The sequence below is a fragment of the Nerophis lumbriciformis genome, linkage group LG07, assembly GCF_033978685.3.
Source record: "Nerophis lumbriciformis linkage group LG07, RoL_Nlum_v2.1, whole genome shotgun sequence".
In the NCBI taxonomy this organism is placed as follows: Eukaryota; Metazoa; Chordata; class Actinopteri; order Syngnathiformes; family Syngnathidae; genus Nerophis; species Nerophis lumbriciformis.
In genome coordinates this window covers 12,258,880-12,280,896 of record NC_084554.2, presented here as the reverse complement: position 1 = coordinate 12,280,896, position 22,017 = coordinate 12,258,880, and the positions used below count along the sequence as shown (strand labels likewise).

The 22,017-nt window shown below is 43.0% G+C and overlaps 1 protein-coding gene across 3 annotated transcripts in view; it reads right to left on the bottom strand.

Moving 5' to 3' along the window:
* Positions 1-21,753, bottom strand: part of rnf32 (ring finger protein 32) — a 221,848-nt gene extending 200,095 nt beyond the window's left edge. For all 3 annotated transcript variants that reach the window (XM_061965817.1, XM_061965822.1, XM_061965819.1), the window contains exon 1: positions 21,585-21,753. The gene's annotated coding sequence lies outside the window, so the exon portion shown is untranslated. The remainder of the gene's footprint in view (positions 1-21,584) is intronic.
* Between the last annotated feature and the right edge of the window lie 264 nt (positions 21,754-22,017).

Here is a 22,017-nt window from a genome sequence, read left to right as displayed (position 1 = left end):
AGTTTGGTCTTTTTTTGGTACCATTTTCCAGGACGCGCTCTCTTGTTGTAGTGTAAAAAGTTGTGCAACAGCGGCATTATGCGGACAAACTGTGGTACTGCAGCATGGGGAAGCATATCGGTAAAATTGGATTTGAAATTAGGCAAAACAAAAACTAAACAATCACTAATGTTAAAAACTTCAATAAAGAAAATGATTTGTATTTTTTTGTAAGTCACAGTCCGATCCGTCAGCGCATGCGCCAAATGTCAGCCACTCCCAAACCTCGATTTGACGGCAGTTTTTTTTTTCTTCCCAAAATAAAGACATTTTACAATTTATTTTTTAAACAACAGTTCGCCAAATTGTTGACTGAAACAACCGAAGACCACACTTTAAACAAGTTGAAAAACTTATTCGGGTGTTACCATTTAGTGCAGGGGTCCCCAAACTACGGCCCGCGGCCCACAGGAAGTCCCAAGTTAAAACATTATTTTATTTTTTTATTTGTTCTTTTTTTAATCTTTCCTTTCTAATCCATTTTCTACCGCTTGTTATTCTCGGTGTCTCCTAGCCGCTCAGGCAAATCATATTGTCTAAAAATGAATTTTCCAATCGATAACGTGACAATGTTAAATGTTGATAAACATCAATGTTAATAATAATAATAATAATAATAATAATAATACATTTTATTTATAAGGCGCCTTTCTGGGCACTCAAGGACACCGTACAAAATCACAACAATAAAATCAAATTGGATTAAAAACAACAACAACAACAACAAACAGAAAAGAAAATATGATTACAATGAATAAGCAGTCGGGAATAGGTGTGTTTTGAGTCTTGATTTGAAGAGGGATATTGAATCTAAGTTGCGGAGGTCTGGTGGTAAAGAGTTCCAAGAGTTAATTGATGTTAAATGACAAAACGGATTATAAAGACAATGCATATATATATATATATATATATATATATATATATATATATATATATATATATATATATATATGTATGTGTGGGAAAAAATCACAAGACTACTTCATCTCTACAGGCCTGTTTCATGAGGGGTTCCCTCAATCATCAGGAGATTTTAATAGAAGCATTCACATACCATGGTTTAAATAGGGCACAGAGTGGGTAGGTACAGGCTGGCGTAGGGGCGTGGTGATTGGCTCATGTGTTAACTAGGAGGTGTTTCGGTCTGTGACGGCATGCTGATACAATTTCGCTGCGCTTGTTGAGGGATGACAGGTCTGGACGGTATATAATAAACAGTTTCTCTTTCAAGCATAGGTTGCATCTTTTATTACCACTATTGTAAGGTGTGCTGGATGCAAGAATTTGCAAGCATCTTTTATTACCACTATTATAAGGTGTGCTTGCAAATTCTTGCATCCAGCACACCTTACAATAGTGGTAATAAAAGATGCAACCTATGCTTGAAAGAGAAACTGTTTATTATATACCGTCCAGACCTGGCATCCCTCAACAAGCGCAGCGAAATTGTATCAGCACGGAAACACCTCCTAGGTAACACATGAGCCAATCACCACGCCCCTACGCCTGCCTGTACCTACCCGTTCTGTGCCCTATATAAACCATGGTATGTGAATGCTTCTATTAAAATCTCCTGATGATTGAGGGAACCCCTCATGAAACAGGCCTGTAGAGATGAAGTAGTCTTGTGATTTTTCCCCACACATACATATATTGCGCTCTACTACGGTATCGAGCACTATTTTTTGGATAATCTTATTAAGACATATATATATATATATATATATATATATATATATATATATATATATATATATATATATATATATATATATATATACTGTATATATACAGCCTGGCCCCCGGCCAATTTTTTTTTAACCCAATGCTGCCCCCGAGTCAAAAAGTTTGGGGACCCCTGATTTAGTGGTCAATTGTACGGAATATGTACTGTACTGTGCAATCTACTAATAAAAGTTTCAATCAATCAATCAGTACAACTAAAATATCTTTCTACCGTTTTCGAAAATGTCCAAACATTTTGAATGCGTTGTTATTTTCGTTATATCTTTTACGACTGAAAGCCGTAGTATGGCAGGGAGTTGCTGTTTGCGCGTCGCGGAACCCGAGAAACACACTATAGTTATGTTTTTAGTAAAAAATAAATAAATAAATAAATAAATACATAAATATAAAAATTAAATAAAAGTTATGTTTTTAGACTTAGGCGTTATCACGGATTTTCTTTCGATACCGAGTAAAATTCGGGCCGCTATCGGCGATACCAACCCAATACTTTATGCAAATATACCTAGTGCAGTGGTTCTTAACCTTGTTGGACGTACCGAACCCCACCAGTTTCATATGCGCATTCACCGAAAACCTTCTTTAGTGAAAAATAAAATGTTTGTTTTTTTCAAATTCAAGACAAAGTTATATGTTTACATACCGTGCATGAACATCACCTTGTTCAAAGAACAAAACCAACACAGTGCATGAATTCACAACAAATTACACACCTTACACACATTACCATGAATTGATTGACGTGGACCCCGACTTAAACAAGTTGAAAAACTTATTGGGGTGTTACCATTTAGTGGTCAATTTTACGAAATATGTACTGTGTAAAATGTACTGTGTATTCTCTTCCTTTGCAATCTGCTAGTAAACGTTTCAATCGATCAATCCAAAAACCTGCAAATCAGATGGAAAATTAGAGGAAACATTGTTTGGGGGTATCCATAATACGCCAATAGGGAGAAGTTTTTATTTACACGATAAGTCGGATGTGTCTTTACCTCCGTGGCGGAGGCTCCGCCGAACCCTGAGGCCGACTCACCGAACCCCTAGGGTTCGATCGAACCCAGGTTAAGAACCACTGACCTAGTGTGTCTGGTAAAGTTTAAAAAGTAGTGTATTTTAGCTATATCTGTGCAATATATGTATTGTGCAATGGCCTTAACAAATAAGCAAGAGAAAAAAAGCTATTAAGGAAAGTTTAGCTACAAATGTTAGCTATCATTGAATGTTTAGCCTAGCGCTGCTATACAGTGGGTTAGCGTAACATAACATTATGGGTGCTAAAACAAACAAACAAAAACGAGTCACATCCGAATCGCAATTCTTATTCATTCCGATTTATAACAAAAAATAAATATAAATGTTTTTCTTTGAATTCATTTTTCAAGAATTACCTCTTAAAAAGAGGCTTTTTTAAAAGCCATTTCCGCGCATATACGTCATACGTCAGCAACAGAGAAGAGCTTTTGTAGCCTGTAACCACACTTGCCAACCCTCCTGAATTTTCCGGGAGACTCCCGAAATTCAGCGCCTCTCCCGAAAACCTCCCGGGACAAATATTCTCCCGAAAATCTCCCGATTGACGGGAGGACAACAGGGTGACAAGAACTAAATCATCCAGACTAGAGATAAATTGTATTATTATGTTTATCTTACCTAAAAATAAATATATTTATTAATTTAAAATAAAAAAAACTAAATACATTTTTACTATATTTTGCTAAAAATTAATTGTATTTTTATTTGTATTTTTCTGACTCCTTAATACATCCAGCCATAGAATAATACATTAAAATAAACATATTTGAAATAATTAATTTTAAATGATCATAATAATTAATTTAAAATGACCATATTTTATTTTTAAAATAATTGCTTGTTTATCAACAACTTTAGCATTTTATTCATTACATTTTGAAGCTCTCAGAAGCCAAGTTATGTTATATTCCTTAATATTTATTTATGCAAGTTTGAAGTATCAATTACCTAAACACAGTTTTATTTGCATATTTTCAGGATGTATGTATATATATATATATATATATATATATATATATATATATATATATATATATATATTTATATATATATGAAATACTTGACTTGGTAAATTCTGGCTGTCAATATACTCCTCCCCTCTTAACCACGCCCCCAAACACGCCCCGCCCCCACCCCGACCACGCCCCCACCTCCCGAAATCGGAGGTCTCAAGGTTGGCAAGTATGCCTGTAACCTATTTCGAAAAGGTTTTATTGTCATTTTTATACCAAATAAAATATTGCGATAATCGGTTTGAATCGACAACAGTGCTGAATCGAGAATCGATTTTGAAGTCGGCAAAAGTCCCCAAAATGTTCAAAATACCTACCCAGGTTCGAGTTCCACAAGTCCCGCTGCCGGCCGCGCAAGTCTCGGGATGCCCAACATGTCCATAATGCACCCAGCCGAGTCCCACAGGGAGGGGGGGATAACAGTTGGAAAAGTCAGCAAAAGTCCCCAATATGTTCAAAATACCTACCCAGGTTCGAATCCCACAAGTCCCGCCGCCGGCCGTGCGAGTCCCGGGTTGCCCAAAATGTCCAAAACGCACCCAGCAGAGTCCCACGGGACGTGGGGGAGAAAAGTGAGAAGTCGGCAAAAGTCCCAAAAATGTTCAAAATACCTACCCAGGTTCGAGTCCCACAAGTCCCGCCGCCGGCCGCGCAAGTCTCGCCGCTGCCCGGGATGCCCAAAATGTCCAAAACGTCCCCAGCAAAGTCCCACGGAAAGTGGGGGAGAAAAGTGAGAAAAGTCGGCAAAAGTCCCCAAAATGTTCAAAATACCTACCCAGGTTTGAGTCCCACAAGTCCCGCTGCCGGCCGCACGAGTCCCGGGATGCCCGAAATGTCCAAAACGCACCCATCAGAGTCCCACGGGAAGTGGGGGAGAAAAGTGAGAAGTCGGCAAAAGTCCCAAAAATGTTCAAAATACCTACCCAGGTTCGAGTCCGACAAGTCCCGCCGCCGGCCGCGCAGGTCCCGCCGCCGGCCGAGATGCCCAAAATGACTAAAACGCCCCCAGCAAAATCCCACGGGAAGTGGGGGAGAAAAGTGAGAAAAGTCGGCAAAAGTCCCCAAAATGTTAAAAAATCACACCCGGGTTCGAGTCCCACAAGTCCCGCCGCCGGACGTGCAAGTATGCCCAAAATGTCCAAAACGCCCCCAGCAAAGTCCCACGGGAAGTGGGGGAGAAAAGTGAGCAAAGTTCGCAAAAGTCCCCAAAGTGTTCAAAATACCTAACCAGGTTTGAGTCCCACAAGTCCCGCCACCGGCCGGGATGACCAAAATGTCCAAAACGCCCTCAGCAAAGTCCCACGGGACGTGGGGGAGAAAAGTGACAAAAGTATCGGAATCGAATCGTGTAAAAATGTTCATTGTAAATTCACAGCAAATTAGCTGTAACATTTACAGAAATGGACTGTGGGAAAATCTTTGCAGCAATTTACTGTAAATGCAGAGCTGAGATTTGACAGTTTATTACAATAAAGTTGCAAGTAAATGCTGTAACTTCACAATTGTCATCTTATTGTTAAATACTAGAAGTGGGAATCTTCAGGCACCTCACGATTAGATTCAAGCCTAGTTCTCGTGAATTCAGAATCTATTCTCAATTCAACATGATTCTCTGAATAAATGATTTGGTATATAAATAATAATAAAATTATAGGTGACAAAAGCTCCTCTTGGCTGCAGACGTACAACTCATACGCGCAGTTGGCCTGAAAAACACCTTTTCAAAAATGTTTTTAAAAAACAATATTATTTACACAAATCACATAATGTTAATCAGTTTAATAAAATAAACTAGAGAGGCCGTAAGTCCAACCCAATACCAGCTTTACAAGACCTAGGATTGACATTCACAAAGCAACAATACTTAAGAAAACCAATAATTAATAAAAGCGACAGTATCAATAATAATTATAATATCAATAATAGTTATTTTATGTATTCAATTCAAAATGTTTTTTGTTTTTTACAAATTTGCACAAAAATATATATATATGTTTTAAATTGACTCTCAAAAATTAGGAATGGATTTAACATCGTAATGGATAAACTTATTAATTATTTTCTTGTTTGAACAGCATACGGTCACTTACTGCACAAGAGTGTGTGCCATGTGAATTATATTTATATAGCACTTTTCTCCAGTGACTCAAAGCGCTTTACATAGTGAAACCCAATATCTAAGTTACATTTAAACCAGTGTGGGTGGCACTGGGAGCAGGTGGGTGAAGTGTCTTGCCCAAGGACACAACGGCAGGATGGCGGAAGCGGGGATCGAACATGGAACCCTCAAGTTGCTGGCACGGCCACTCTACCAACCGAGCTATATGTAGTCTACAGAACCCTTCAAGAGACAAATCAGCTTGAATTTACGGTCATTTGTTGGGATTTTACTGTGAAATTACAATTAATTGCTGTGAAATATAAAGATAACATACAGCAGTCATGTGTTGGAATGTTACAGTGCATTTTGATGACATAATTTTACTGTGAAATGTGTTTTTTTCAGCAAGTACCACCCCAGAAAACACCTGGCTCTCCACATACCACCATAGCGACCAACATTAAAATGCAGTCGCGTGGTAGGCCTAAATATTCATTAAAAACAAGGCAGATATTTTATTTAGCGAGTGTATTTAATGTTTTTGGCCACTGTGACGTTACACACAGTTTGAACAGTAACACTGTGTGTAAATATTTAATGAAGTGATTCTTTGGCCTACCACTAGGAGGTTTTTTTACTGGCAGAATAACAGTTTTATTTCAATACAATTAGTATGTTTGTCATTCTTATAGCCAGACCTGTGTGTTTATTTGCGTACCTTACGGTTTCAGCCACAACTGTTGCCTTCCTCAGAGGTTGTCACGTTCTGTGATCTATAAGAATAACAAAATCGCATAATTTTTTGAAGACCTCATGAACCTCTTTTGAATACAATTAGTAATTGTGACACATATTGACATTTAAAAAATGGTAGGAGAAACTAGCCAGTTGTGTCCCAGCAGGCACAAGACATTAAAACAATGTTGAGAACTTGTTGAATTAGGTCCTGATGTTGAGCAACTCAAATACAACGTTGAAACAACATGCTTTTTGACGACGTTTATTGAATGTTGGGTTCTGACGTTAATTTGACTGTAAAATTTTGGTAATTTCCCTACCAATTTACTACAAGACAAATACAACGTGAAACAACATGCTTTTTGACGACATTTAATCAATGTTAGGTTGTGACGTTGATTTGATCATATAATTTTGGTCATTTCCAAAACAATATTCTGCAACACAAATACAACGTTGCAACAACATGCTTTTTGACGACGTTTAATCAATGTCGGGTTGTGATGTTGATTTGACCACTGAATTGTGGTCCTTTCCCAACCAATATTCTACAACACAAATACAACGTTAAAACAACATGCTTTTTGACGACGTTTAATCAATGTTGGGTTGTATCGTTGATTTGACCATTGAATTTTGGTTGTTTCCCAACCAATTTACTCCAACACAAATAAAACAATGAAACAACATGCTTTTTGACAACGTTTAATCAATGTTGGATTCTGACGTTGATTTGACTATTGAATTTTGGTCATTTCTCAACCAAATATTCCACGACACAAATACAACATTGAAACAACATGCTTTTTTACAACGTTTAATCAATGTTGGGTTGTGACGTTGATTTGACCATTGAATTTTGGTCATTTTCCAACCAATATTCTACAACAAAAATACAACGTTGCAACAACATGCTTTTTGACGACGTTTAATCAATGTTGGGTTTGGATGTTGATTTGACCGTAGAATTTTGGTAATTTCCCTACCAATTTACTACAACACAAATACAACATTGCAACAACATGCTTTTTGACGACGTTTAATCAATGTTGAGTTATGATGTTGTTTTAACCATTGAATTTTGGTCATTTCCCAACCAATATTCTACAACACAAATACAACGTTGAAACAACATGCTTTTTGACGACGTTTAATCAATGTTGGGTTCTACGTTGATTTGACCATTGAATTTTGGTTGTTTCCCAACCAATTTACTCCAACACAAATAAAACAATGAAACAACATGCTTTTTGACAACGTTTAATCAATGTTGGATTCTGACGTTGATTTGACTATTGAATTTTGGTCATTTCTCAACCAAATATTCCACGACACAAATACAACATTGAAACAACATGCTTTTTGGCGACGTTTAATCAATGTTGGGTTGTGTCGTTGATTTGACCATTGAATTTTGGTAATTTCCCAACCAATTTACTACAACACAAATACAACGTTGAAAGAACATGCTTTTTGACGACGTTTAATCAATGTTGGGTTTGGACGTTGTTTTGACCGTAGAATTTTGGTAATTTCCCTACCAATTTACTACAACACCAGTACAACGTTGAAACAACATGCTTTTTGACGACGTTTAATCAATGTTGGGTTCTGACGTTGATTTGACCATTGAATTGTGGTCCTTTCCCAACCAATATTCTACAACACTAATACAACGTTAAAACAACATGCTTTTTGATGACGTTTAATCAATGTTGGGTTCTGACGTTGATTTGACCGTAGAATTTTGGTAATTTCCCTACCAATTTACTACAACACAAATACAACGTTGCAACAACATGCTTTTTGACGACGTTTAATCAATGTTGGGTTCTGACGTTGATTTGACCATTGAATTTTGGTCATTTCCCAACCAATATTCTGCAACACAAATACAACGTTGAAACAACATACTTTTTGACAACGTTTAATCAATGTTGGGTTGTGACGTTGATTTGACTGTAAAATGTTGGTCCTTTCCCAACCAATTTACTACAACACAAATACAACGTTGAAACAACATGCTTTTTGATGACGTTTAATCAATGTTAGGTTGTGACATTGATTTGACTGTGGAATTTTGGTAATTTCCCTACCAATTTACTACAACACCAATACAATGTTGAAACAACATGCTTTTTGACGACGTTTATTCAATGTTGGGTTGTGATGTTGATTTGACCGTAGAATTTTGGTCATTTTCCAACCAATATTCTACAACAAAAATACAACGTTGAAACAACATGCTTTTTGGCGACGTTTAATCAATGTTGTGTTGTGTCGTTGATTTGACTGTAGAATTTTGGTAATTTCCCAACCAATTTACTACAACACCAATACAACGTTGAAACAACATGCTTTTTGACTATGTTTAATCAATGTTGAGTTATGATGTTGTTTTAACCATTGAATTTTGGTAATTTCCCAACCAATATTCTACAACACAAATACAACGTTGAAACAACATTCTTTTTGACGACGTTTAATCAATGTTGAGTTATGACGTTGTTTTAACCATTGAAATTTGGTCATTTCCCAATCAATATTCTACGACACAAACACAACATTGAAACAACATGCTTTTTGATGACGTTTAATCAATGTTGGGTTCTACGTTGATTTGACCATTGAATTTTGGTCATTTTCCAACCAATATTCTACAACACAAATACAACATTGAAACAACATATTTTTTCACAACTTTTAGTCAATGTCAGGTTGTTCAAAATCAGTTTTAAAGGACATGAATGTATAATCAACGTTGTATCAATGTCTTGTGTCTGCTGAGTTCTTATTTTATTTTCTGCCATTTTAGCATTAGAATTGAGAGAATATTGGAAAGAATATGACGCAGTACAGTTAAGCACATGTTGTTAAAAGGCAGGTGAGCATTATTATCTCCGGATGTGGCAAGTTTGCTGGTAAAATGATTAAAGAGTCTTGGGCCAAGTGAAGGAGGTCATGGCTGAGGCGTTGCAACATGAGCAGGAATTCCTCATCGCTCTCTCAGGTCGCCCACATTGTGTGGCGTTGTTGATATTGCGAGGTGGAAAGTCGGGGAGGGACGCGGTGGCCCATCTCCACCGCCGGTGTGACCCCGGGGTCCCTGACGGATACAAAAGCGTGCGCGCAGAGCAGCATTCCTCAGAGCAGGTAAACACCGCCTCCTCTAATCCCTCCGGGGGCCCTCTGTCTGCCTGGAGCGCTTCGACAAATGTTGACTTTTGCAAACGCGAAGAGTCTGGCATTCTGCAAAACAAAACTCCTGGTTTCCAAGAGCCGTCTGCAAATGACAGCGTTCTCCTTGCCGGCGTCTTCGTCTTCCCGGCAACATGGGCTCCTGCGTGGACGCACTTGTTGTGTACACACACTGACTCACACAAGCATTGTGACACGTTATCCATCAGGGCCCGGCCTCTTGGTGCCCACTCAGTCTCAAGACATGCTTTGTGCCAACACTTAGGGGAAGGCCCCTTTTCTGTTCCAACAAGAAAGTCTTCTCAGGAGAGAGTTTTTCTTCACTTCTTACTTCCGTTTGGTGGCCCAATACTTTTGCTCTTCTCTTATCTGCTGCTGTGTTATGAAGTGATGATAGGGCCAGGAGCTAATCAAGAGTTGATAGCGAAACAGTTCATGTTTTAAATTCCTTAGATTAACGTAGCCAGGCAACATTTAACACAGGGGTGTCCAAATTGTGGCCCGCGTGCGCCTCCAATTTGGCCCGCCAGATGGCACGAGTTCAATCAGCAATATGGCCGCAGCGGTGTATTCATAATAAATACAAGCAGCCAGTGATCGAAAAGCTGCCGTTTTGTCGCCATCTGGTGGCCGACGAAAGTTACTCTAGTGCTTGAAAGGACACGCAGCACAGCATTCACTTATATGGCCCATTCCAAACAACCTTATGGCGCAGAAAAAAAAAAATCAACCAGTACAAAAATTCGACAAACATGGTCACACGTAACACAACCTGCTCTTTGAACTTTGTGGAATTAAAAAACACAAAATTGCACCCAAAATTGCAATACAAAAGACTCTCCACACTCTATGTTTGGTGCATTATAGCTTCTTGGTATTTCTGATTGATTAAAAAACCTTAACGAGGTCGTTACGGAAGTAAACAAGGTAAAAGTTGAACTTTCACATACTCTTAATATCCAGTTATAATAATAATTAATTATATATCCATTGTATTATTATAATAATATGTACTCATATGTATGTGTGTATATATATATATATACACACACATATAATTGTATACATACATACACATATAATTGTATACATACATACACATATATATATATATATATATATATATATATATATATATATATATATATATATATATATATATATACATATATATATACACACATTCTGTATATACAAACACATCCATCCATCATCCATTTTTTTACTTGTCCCATATATATATATACATATATATATATATATATATATATATATATATATATATATATATAAGTGACGTGCGGTGAGGTTCATGACTGGTGAGGCACTGGCTTCATCACAGTCAGATTTACAAACATATGAACCCTAAAGAGTATCTTATTCACCATTTGATTGGCAGCAGTTAACGGGTTATGTTTAAAAGCTCATACCAGCATTCTTCCCTGCTTGGCACTCAGCATCAAGGGTTGGAATTGGGGGTTAAATCACCAAAAATTATTCCCGGGCGCGGCGCCGCTGCTGCCCACTGCTCCCCTCACCTCCCAGGGGGTGATCAAGGGATGGGTCAAATGCAGAAGACAAATTTCACCACACCTAGTGTGTGTGTGTGACAATCATTGCTACTTTAACTAAACTTTAACTTTACACATACAAACTGTAGCACACAAAAAAGCACATTTAATTAAAAAACGTTATTATGGTCTTACCTTTACTTATAAGTGCAGGAACAGTGGTGTTCATGTTGGAGGAGTTGTGAATGAATGAAATATGAAATCCGTGCTACAGTCTGCAGGTGTACCTAATGTTGTGTCCCTGCAGTCGTTCACGGCTCCTCCGGCGTGAGCATTGTTGTTTTTGTACTTTTTGGCTTCTTGTTAAGTGACTTTTTTTGGGTGGATTCGGTCTTGAATGTGGAGGGTTTGGGTGTGGGCTTTGGTTGGTGTGGCGCTCCCGTCGGGGGGTGCATTCTGCGGCGGGGGTGCATTAACCGGCACCAGGAGGCGGGATTACTGCAAGCCGCACGTCACTGATGTATACACATATATATGTAGTCGGTTTTCGGCCCCATTTAAGCACAATGCGGCCCCCCAATCAAAAAGGTTAGAGAAGCCTTATTTAAAACAAGAGATTTTAGTTGTACTCTGGTTTTGGTAGCCCCCACTTTTCGTATGGCTCCATTCCGTATACCGCCTCCAAGTACTTAACGAGTGCATTTGCCTCTTTCCGTATCATTCCGCGGAACCGAGTACCCAAACAAATAATCCCACACGTTGTAACAAAGGTAGGTGAGAGTGGGCCCCCCTCACAAGAGTCTTCAATAAAGGTAATTATTAATTTGTCCATTTCAGCCATTGTTTTCTGCATGTAAGGCACTATTTTTTTCTTTATCAATGAAAAGTGTTTGGTGTTAATATTTTGGGGTGTCTGGAATGGATTGATTGTATTTACATGGTTTTTTTTTTTAGGGAAAATTGCTTCAGTTTTCCTACAACTCCATCTCTGCCGAATGTGGACATAAAAGGAGTTAAAACTGTGTTCAGTAAGGAGGTAGCCAATGGCTTTTATGTGAAGCCTCCAAAGAGGACCACGCTCCGAGCTTTGTTATAAAAAACAGCGTTACATAACGACGTGACTAACGCCGTTACATTTACTAATAACGAGTAACCTAATTACTTTTAGGTACGTTAGAATGCCGTTACTAATGCATTTGATGTCACGTGGCACGCTGGTTCAAAGCAAGAGGTATTTTTTTTACATATAAAAGCAACAACCAGCACCACACTAAAGTGATATTAAATAAAAAGAGGCAACATCACACAGCGACAACATTTTGGATGCCCAAAATGTCCATAACACACCCAGCCGAGTCCCACAGGGAGGGGGGGGATAAAAGTTGGAAAAGTCGGCAAAAGTCCCCAAAATGTTCAAAATACCTACCCAGGTTCGAGTTCCACAAGTCCCGCTACTGGCCGCGCAAGTCCCGGTATGCCCAAAACGCCCCCAGCAAAGTCCCACGGGACGTGGGGGAGAAAAGTGAGAAAAGTCCCCAAAATGTTCAAAAATCACACCCGGGTTCGAGTCCCACAAGTCCCGCCGCCGGCCGCGCAAGTCTCGGGATGCCCAACATGTCCACACTAAAGTGATATTAAATAAAGCCGAGTCCCACAGGGAGGGGGGGATAACAGTTGTAAAAGTCGGCAAAAGTCCCCAAAATGTTCAAAATACCTACCCAGGTTCGAGTCCCACAAGTCCCGCCGCCGGCCGCGCGAGTCCCGGGTTGCCCAAAATGTCCAGAACGCACCCAGCAGAGTCCCACGGGACGTGGGGGAGAAAAGTGAGAAGTCGGCAAAAGTCCCAAAAATGTTCAAAATACCTACCCAGGTTCGAGTCCCACAAGTCCCGCCGCCGGCCGCGCAAGTCTCCCCGCTGCCCGGGATGCCCAAAATGTCCAAAACGTCCCCAGCAAAGTCCTACGGAAAGTGGGGGAGAAAAGTGAGAAAAGTCGGCAAAAGTCCCCAAAATGTTCAAAATACCTACCCAGGTTTGATTCCCACAAGTCCCGCTGCCGGCCGCGCGAGTCCCGGGATGCCCGAAATGTCCAAAACGCACCTATCAGAGTCCCACGGGAAGTGGGGGAGAAAAGTGAGAAGTCGGCAAAAGTCCCAAAAATATTCAAAATACCTACCCAGGTTCGAATCCGACAAGTCCCGCCGCCGGCCGTGCAGGTCCCGCCGCTGGCCAAGATGCCCAAAATGACTAAAACGCCCCCGGCAAAATCCCACGGGAAGTGGGGGAGAAAAGTGAGAAAAGTCGGCAAAAGTCCCAAAAATGTTAAAAAAAACACACCCGGGTTCGAGTCCCACAAGTCCCGCCGCCGGACGCGCAAGTATGCCCAAAATGTCCAAAACACCCCCAGCAAAGTCCCACGGGAAGTGGGGGGGAAAAGTGAGCAAAGTTCGCAAAAGTCCCCAAAATGTTCAAAATACCTAACCAGGTTTGAGTCCCACAAGTCCCGCCGCCAGCCGCCCAAGTACCGCCACCGGCCGGGATAACCAAAATGTCCAAAACGCCCTCAGCAAAGTCCCACGGGAAGTGGGGGAGAAAAGTGACAAAAGTCGGCAAAAGTCCCAAAAATGTTCAAAAAACCTAACCAGGTTCGAGTCCCACAAGTCCAGCCGCCGGCTGCGCAAGTATGCCCAAAATGTCCAAAACTCCCCCAGCAAAGTCCCACAGGAAGTGGAGGAGAAAAGTCTGCAAAAGTACCCAAATTGTTCAAAAATCACACCCGGGTTCGAGTCCCACAAGTCCCGCCGCCGGCCGCACAAGTCAATGGTATGCCCAAAACGCCCCCAGCAAAGTCCCACAGGAAGTGGGGGAGAAAAGTGAGAAAAGTCTGCAAAAGTACCCAAACTGTTCAAAAATCACACCGGGGTTCGAGTCCCACAAGTCCCGCCGCCGGCCGCACAAGTCATGGTATGCCCAAAACGCCCCCAGCAAAGTCCCACGAGAAGTGGGGGAGAAAAGTGAGAAAAGTCGGCAAAAGTACCCAAACTGTTAAAAAATCACACCCGGGTTCAAGTCCCACGAGTCCCACAAGTCCCACCGACGGCCATGCCGGTCCCGGGATGCCCAGCATGTCCATAACACACCCATGACAACATGTAAACTACGTACGGTACACACACACACACACACGCACACACACTACTACTACTACTACTACTACGGGGGAATAATGAACAACAAACCGATTGAAGTGACAAGCTGGCAATCTTACAAAACCCCACCTGAGGGAAATGGAGACAAGACAGCCATGGAAGCACATTCAATCTCTTCGCTAACACAATCCCGAGAAAAGATTGAACTGAGCTGCCGTTACTGCCGGTAAATTGCAGCTACTCAGCTAACAAACACAGCCGAGCCTGAATGTTGCTCTTGGCAGAAACCAACAACCACCTTTTAAAAAGCACACACACTCTGCTCTCATGAAACATCTTGCATGTGCCAGATATTTTAAGTTTTTTTTTTTTAGCAATGCATTAAAGGGGAAGTGCACTTTTTACAAAAAATTTTTTGCCTATTGTTCACAGTCATTGTGAGAGACAAGAAGACACAATATTGTAACCGAGGGTTTATGTATGTCGCCTATACGGTATGAAACTACAAAATAATAAACACGGAATCTCCAGTTTACACAAGGACCCTTTATTTACCTTCTTTTCAAAACCTTCGCTCCACTCCACAACGTGATCTCACTTCCGCTCTTAGCGCCTTCAAAATAAGAGCTCAAGGCATATACTGTATGACAGCGTATAACAGGAACTTAACATCACCAAGAGGAAAGCCCATAAAAATAGGTTACATACCTCCCCTCCTACAAAAAGAAACGTCCTCGTTTCAACACCATAACAGAATATGCAAAAATAACACAGGCAGTAAAAAAACACAGGAGTTAACACACACACAAAAAAATATATATATATGCATGTTCCCCTTACACCACTGCACAGTCACGCATGCCACACTATTCCCACGTACACCAGAAAATTCTGATACACCATAGCCTCCAGACATACTATACACATATGAAACATGTGCCATCACAGTAAGAACATGTTAAGTGACCTTGACAATCTTTAACCGAAAGCCCAAATTTTTGTTTAATTTCTTCTATTTCTAAACAGCTAACCAAAAGTGACAAAGTCCTTGAAACGAACTGGTTGTCGCACTTTCCTCCCAGAACGAGAAACAGTCTGTAGTGGCTCTCTGGTGCCTGTAATCTGAACAGTCCCTGTGTCACCAGAGATCAGCGGCTTGTCAGCCCTAGCACCCCCCTCTGGCGACCCCTCGTCCAGCAATGAGGGAGCCTGACTAGGAGAAGGCGAAGCAGACAGGCCATTTGAAAAACCAGCAGCCATCGGTAGTGTGTATGGTTTCAGTCTATCATAATGGACGACCTGCCCCCGTCCATCAAACTCCAAAGGGTTGTCAATATGATAGGTGAGTCCAGGTTCCCCTTGAGAGTCCAACACAGACAGGACCCTGTAGGGCCCCTTCCAGTGGGGAGCAAGTTTCATCATGTCCTCTGTCGGATTACGTAGCCAAACCAGATCCCCTACTGCATACGGCCGGTGACGCACAGCTCCATCATAGTACAGCTTTTGCTTCTCGTAAGCGTTGGCGCCACCTTGCCTGGCACCAGCGAAAGCAGTCTCCAGCCTCTCTGCTAACGAGGCCACAAAGTCTGCATGAGAAAGAGGCAAGTCTGAGCGCACCAGGTGAGACGGCACCAACACATCCACTGGAACACGAGCCTCCCGTCCGTGAAGTAGATAGTACGGACTGTAGTTGGTGCAGGCATGTACAGATGTGTTATAGGCGAAAGCCACCTGTTTCAGATAATCATCCCACTCACCACCGCAGGCGAGCAACGATTTGGCAAGCTGGTCGATCAGAGTGCGGTTAAAGCGTTCAACCATTCCGTCCGATTTGGGATTATAAGGTGTAGTGCGTGTCTTTTTAATTCCCAGGAGCTTGCACAGTCTTTGAACAATTTCAGCTTCAAACTGCCGCCCCTGATCACTGTGAATCACTTCAGGAACACCATGCACCATCACATAGTCATCGAACAAACACTGTGCTACCGACTGTGCTGTTTGGTTAGAGAGCGCATACAGATTCACAAACTTGGTAAAGTAGTCTTCCACTACTAACACGTATCTATTTCCTTTAGAAGTCACTGGCAGTTCAAGAATGTCCGTTGCCACTCTCTGGAGTGGCCGAGTTGCATGGACGCTCCCCATCGGTGCCCGATGCTTAGGCACCGGGGCCTTGCGGGTTTGACATGGGATGCACTGTTCACACCACCGCTGAATATCTTTGAACATGAACGGCCAATAGCAAGTTTCCCTTGCACGTTCCCACACTCGTTCCACAGAAAAATGTGCCGATGTAGAGCCCCCATGTAGATGCTGCAGCACATCAGAGATAAGTGAGGAGGACATGACAACCTGACACAGAGCATCTCCGGTGAGGGCAGAGTTCACCGTCCTGCAAAGTAGTCCATTAACAACAGCGAGGCGGGGATATTCAGTCCATAATTTTCGAAGCCAACGGGAGCTACCTCTCATCTGCCCCTTAGATGGTCGAGAGCCACTTCTCTCCATCCAGTCCAACACCCGATTAATATCTGGGTCGGCCCGTTGTAGCCCCCTCATTTCCGTTCCGTCATGTGAAAGTGCATGTTTGAACGACAAGTCCTGCGCCCCACTGTTTTTCTCCACCTGCTGCGCCCCTGTATGGAGGTCAGAGGTTGGGGGGTTTCCCATGTGTGTTTGTAGCGGTTGAGTGACTGGTTGGGGAACGCTGGGCTCTATATCTGAGCCGATGACATTCACTTGTGTGGTTGTCTCACCTGCGTTTACCACACTAGGCACAGGGTCTTGAGGACGCCGTGAGAGTGCATCAGCATTAGTATGCCGTTTGCCGTCCTTGTGCTGCATCCTCCAGTTATAAGGGTCCAGTTCCAGTATCCATCTTGCTCTGCGTCCCGTGGGATCCTTGTCAATGGACATGCCACGCAGGCCCAGCAGAGGCTTGTGATCAGTTATGATGGTAAAGGCAGCTGATCCTATGTAATGTCTGAATTGCCGTGTAGCCCACACTACGGCCCACAGCTCTCTGTCAAATGTAGACCAGCGCTTTTCTGGGGAACTGAGTGCTTGGCTAGCGTATGACACCACACGCTCCAATCCGTCCTTGTCCTGAGCCAACACTGCCCCCACTGCTTCCAAAGAGGCATCTGTGTACACTTTAAAAGGGATGTTAAAGTCAGGCATGGTGACAACTGGAGCAGATGAAAGCACCCCCTTCAGGTACTCAAAGGCTGTGTCACACTCGCTTGTCCATTTAAAAGGTGTATCTTTGCAGGTGAGGCGGTGCAGAGGGGCTGCACACTGGGCAAAGTTTTTAACAAAGCGTCTGTAGTAAGAACAAAGGCCCACAAAGGCTCTCACTTCGGTTGGGTTTTGTGGTGTGGGCCAGGTTCTGACTTTGTCCGTGTTTCGAGGGTCGGGCTGTAAGCCGTGGCGAGAAACAACATGTCCCAGGAACACTACATGATTTCGAGCCAGATGACATTTCTTATGATTCAGCCTGAGGCCAGCTGCATTGATCCTGGAGAAAACTTCACGCAAACTGGTGAGATGGGCCTCAAAGGTGGGGCTGTATATTAACACGTCGTCAAGGTACACCATACACACTTGCCAGGGGAGCCCTCTGAGCACCAGCTCCATCATGCGCTGAAATGTTGCAGGTGAGTTAGTAAGGCCCATCGGCATAGACCGCCACTGGTAGAGGCCCCGGCCCGTGGTGAAGGCAGTTTTCTCCCTGTCTCCCTCAGCGACCTCGACCTGCCAATATCCGTTAGTGAAGTCCAACGTGCTGAACCACAGGGAGCCCGCCAGCGCATCCAGGGTCTCATCCACCCTGGGGAGCGGATGAGAATCTTTCACGGTTACACTGTTCAGACGACGATAGTCAATGCAGAATCTCCACTCACCATTCTTCTTCTTTACAAGGACCACAGGCGAGGCCCATGGGCTGCAGCTTTCCTCAATCACCCCGTCCGCCAACAGGGCAGTCACCTGCCTGTCTATTTCCTCTCTCTTTTCTGGTGAATGAAGTCCGGTAGGCGCGTTGCCGCAAAGGAGGATGATCACCGGTCTTGATGTGATGTTGGATAAGGATGCATCTGCCAGGAGGTTGAATATCTCCTGATGCTCAGCCAGCAGTGCAGCCAGTTGTGCTTTCTGTTGCTGACTAGCAGAAGACTCCTCCAGTGACACCACAGGCACCTCACTGCATGAAATAGCAGAGACAGTCTCGGTTGGACCCTGAGGAAGTGTCACAATCTCGGCCTCATCCACTGAGAAAAACTCCCCGAGGTGCACGCCTTCTCTCAGTATAATGTCTTGATCTGTAGGGTTCAACACACGGGCGGTGGTAACCCCGTCCTTTACAGATGTCACCGTGTGAGCTATGACACATTCACTTTTGCCTTTAAGGTTGGGTGATAAGTAACCCACAAAGTCAGGAAGCTGATCAACGGGCCCAGGTGAGGATACACTCACAGGCACCAGCATCTCGCTGAGGGGGGGCAGTGTCACAACAGTGGCGATGGAAACATTGCAACACTCCGGGATCAAGTCTTTGCCACTCAGGAGTGAAAGTACAGTGTCCCATAGGTGTAGTTGGCCACGGGCATAATCTAGGAGGGCGTGATTTGCGACAAGAAAGTCCAAGCCCAGTAGCGCTGTTTGTGTGGACCCTCTAATAACATGGAAAACCTGCTGCCGGGAGGTCTTTTCCAGACGCAGAGTCACTGTTATAGTGCCCAGTGTGTCGAGCAACTGTCCATTCACCGCCCGTGCAGCAATAAAATCCGCCGTTAAGGGTCGCTTATGCAGGGCTGGAACAGACATGCGGAAGACAGTTGTCACTGATAAACGACTCGGTTGCTCCTGAATCGATCAATATGTTAATTTCAGTCCCTTCAATGCTTCCCCTCACATATGAGGTTCGCTGTTCTGTCTTGTCCGGTGTCATTGCGTTGCTCATGGAGGGGATAAACATCACTCCCTCCATAGGGCCCATAGGTTCTGTAGCTGATGTTTGGGCTGCAACATCAGCTACATCTCTTTTCCCGACTGGTATGTAGCGTCTTCCCTCCTGGGGGAGAGAAAATGCACACCTCGCCGTCTCTGTGTTTCCTCATTAGAGGGGCTCCTAGCAGGTCTTGGACCCCGCCAACTTGGAGAGTTGGCTCGGTTTTTGTAGGGGCTCCAATAGTCCTGTTTGTCCCTCGGCCCTCCTTCTGCGCGCCGCTCGCGCCAGCCACGGTCAGGTGAACGCCCTCTCTGTTCATAGCCACGGTCAGGTGAACGCCCTCTCTGTTGACCCCATGGGCGAGACGGACAGCCTTGCTCCCCACAAGTACACTGACGTTGACTTCCACGTACTGGATGAGGTGCTCGCCGTTCATCTTTCCAGTAGCTGGATCGCAGTCGGGTGTTTTCCTCTGCCATTTGTTTAATTTCCATCCTCATTTCCCTCATATCTGCAGTAAGTCTGTCCATAGTCCTATACAAACCACCGCCATCATCAGATATGGAGTGCACCATGGCCGCAGTACCGTTTTCAGTGGGAGGTGGGCGTACCTGTGTGCTGACATAGTCCATCCTTAGGGCCTCTCTGGCCATCTCACACCGGCCAGCGATGGTCAGGGCCTCCTCCAAATCAGTCGCTCCCTGCTCATGACATTTAGCTCTCAGAGCCGGGTCGAGTCCAGCCAGAAATCTGCGAAATTTCTCCTCTTTCTGAGCTATATCACCATAGCCTGGGAATGCCTCTTGGACTAGCTTGCTTATGTCTGCTGCATATACTTCCAGACTCTCTCCGGGAGCACGTAGACGGGCAGAGATGTTTGCTCTGAAAGTCTAGAAAACGTTTTTGTCCAAAAGCCTCCTGCAATTTCTCTTTCACCTGATCATAGTCCACCTGAACGGCAGCTGGCAAGCTATCCCATAGAAGAAAAGCAGCCTTTGTCAGCCGCGTGGGTAAAATCCTCACCAGTTCATAGTCCAAGCTACTGCCCGTGCCTCCAACCAGCGCCTTCACTGCTACTTCATATTGTCTGGCCCAGCAGGGGAAACTTTGTTTTTCCTCACCGGAAAATGGCTGCGGCAGTTCAATCTTTACATTACTGGCGCACAATCTTTCTCCGCGTTGCTCCCTGTAGCTATAGTCCAGCGGGTCCTCGCCTTTATTCCACATAGCAGCAGTAAGATGAAATAAATCTTCGTGCTTTCTGACAAGACGACGCTCCGCCGTTGCTAGCTGTGGCTAACTGAGATGAAGCTAACCGACTCTCCTAACTTTACCGTAATTAGAGTCTTTCTTTTGCGGGACCTTGATCCCACCGCTGCTACCAATGTAACCGAGGGTTTATATATGTCGCCTATACGGTATGAAACTACAAAATAATAAACACGGAATCTCCAGTTTACACGAGGACCCTTTATTTACCTTCTTTTCAAAACCTTCGCTCCACTCCACAACGTGATCTCACTTCCGCTCTTAGCGCCTTCAAAATAAGAGCTCAAGGCATATACTGTATGACAGCGTATAACAGGAACTTAACATCACCAAGAGGAAAGCCCATAAAAATAGGTTACAATATTTTTGTTTTTTTCGCTTTCTAACATAAAAATCGTCTCGTTCTTGGTAGCTAGCAATGTCGCTAATTGGAGCAATCATTTCTATCTCCAAATCGCTTTAAAAATGCATTCAAAAACCGCCAAAAATACTTAATTTGACGTTCCATAACCTGTATAATAACCAAACTGTAGCGACATTGTTATTGTAAGAGCGAACACTGAGGAACTGTTTTCTAGCGTACTAGCACATCGGCGTGCTACGGTATTAGCCGTAGAAGCTAACTACGGCAAGAGATAAGCTAGCTCTACGTCGGCACGAAACGCGTTTGAGTTTGTAATGCACAACACTGCGATAAGACAACAATCTGTACTGAGTGAAAAACATGAACAATCATATTACAGTGTGTGTAAAGTATTATTTCATATTTTGTTTGTACACAGCGTAGTCGTGTGCGGTGATGTACTGCGTGTATCGTGAACAACATTATAGTGACTTACTCCGTGGACAATTGTCCGTCTGGTCAAGCTGGCTGGGGACGTTTCCTGTTGACTTGGGCACTCCAATGATTCGGCATAGTTTGGCTCAAAAGATAAGGTTGTGAATACTTATTTGTCCAAAAAATAGTCGTCTTCGTCGTCTGTCACCAAGTCTGCCATGATTACAACACACGTGTTTGTTTGTTTGTTTGCGGAAGTAGGAACACATGGTTGACGCCGGACGTCACATGTGCGCTGCTATGGAAACGGATATCAACGCGCCAAAATGCGGTCAATATTGTTTATATTACATATTGTTATGAAGGTGTCTGTTACTACATTATATATATATACTTGCAGTGTGTATATTGTACATATTACATATTGTTATGAAGGTGTCTGTTACTACATTATATATATACTTGCAGTGTGTATATTGTACATATTACATATT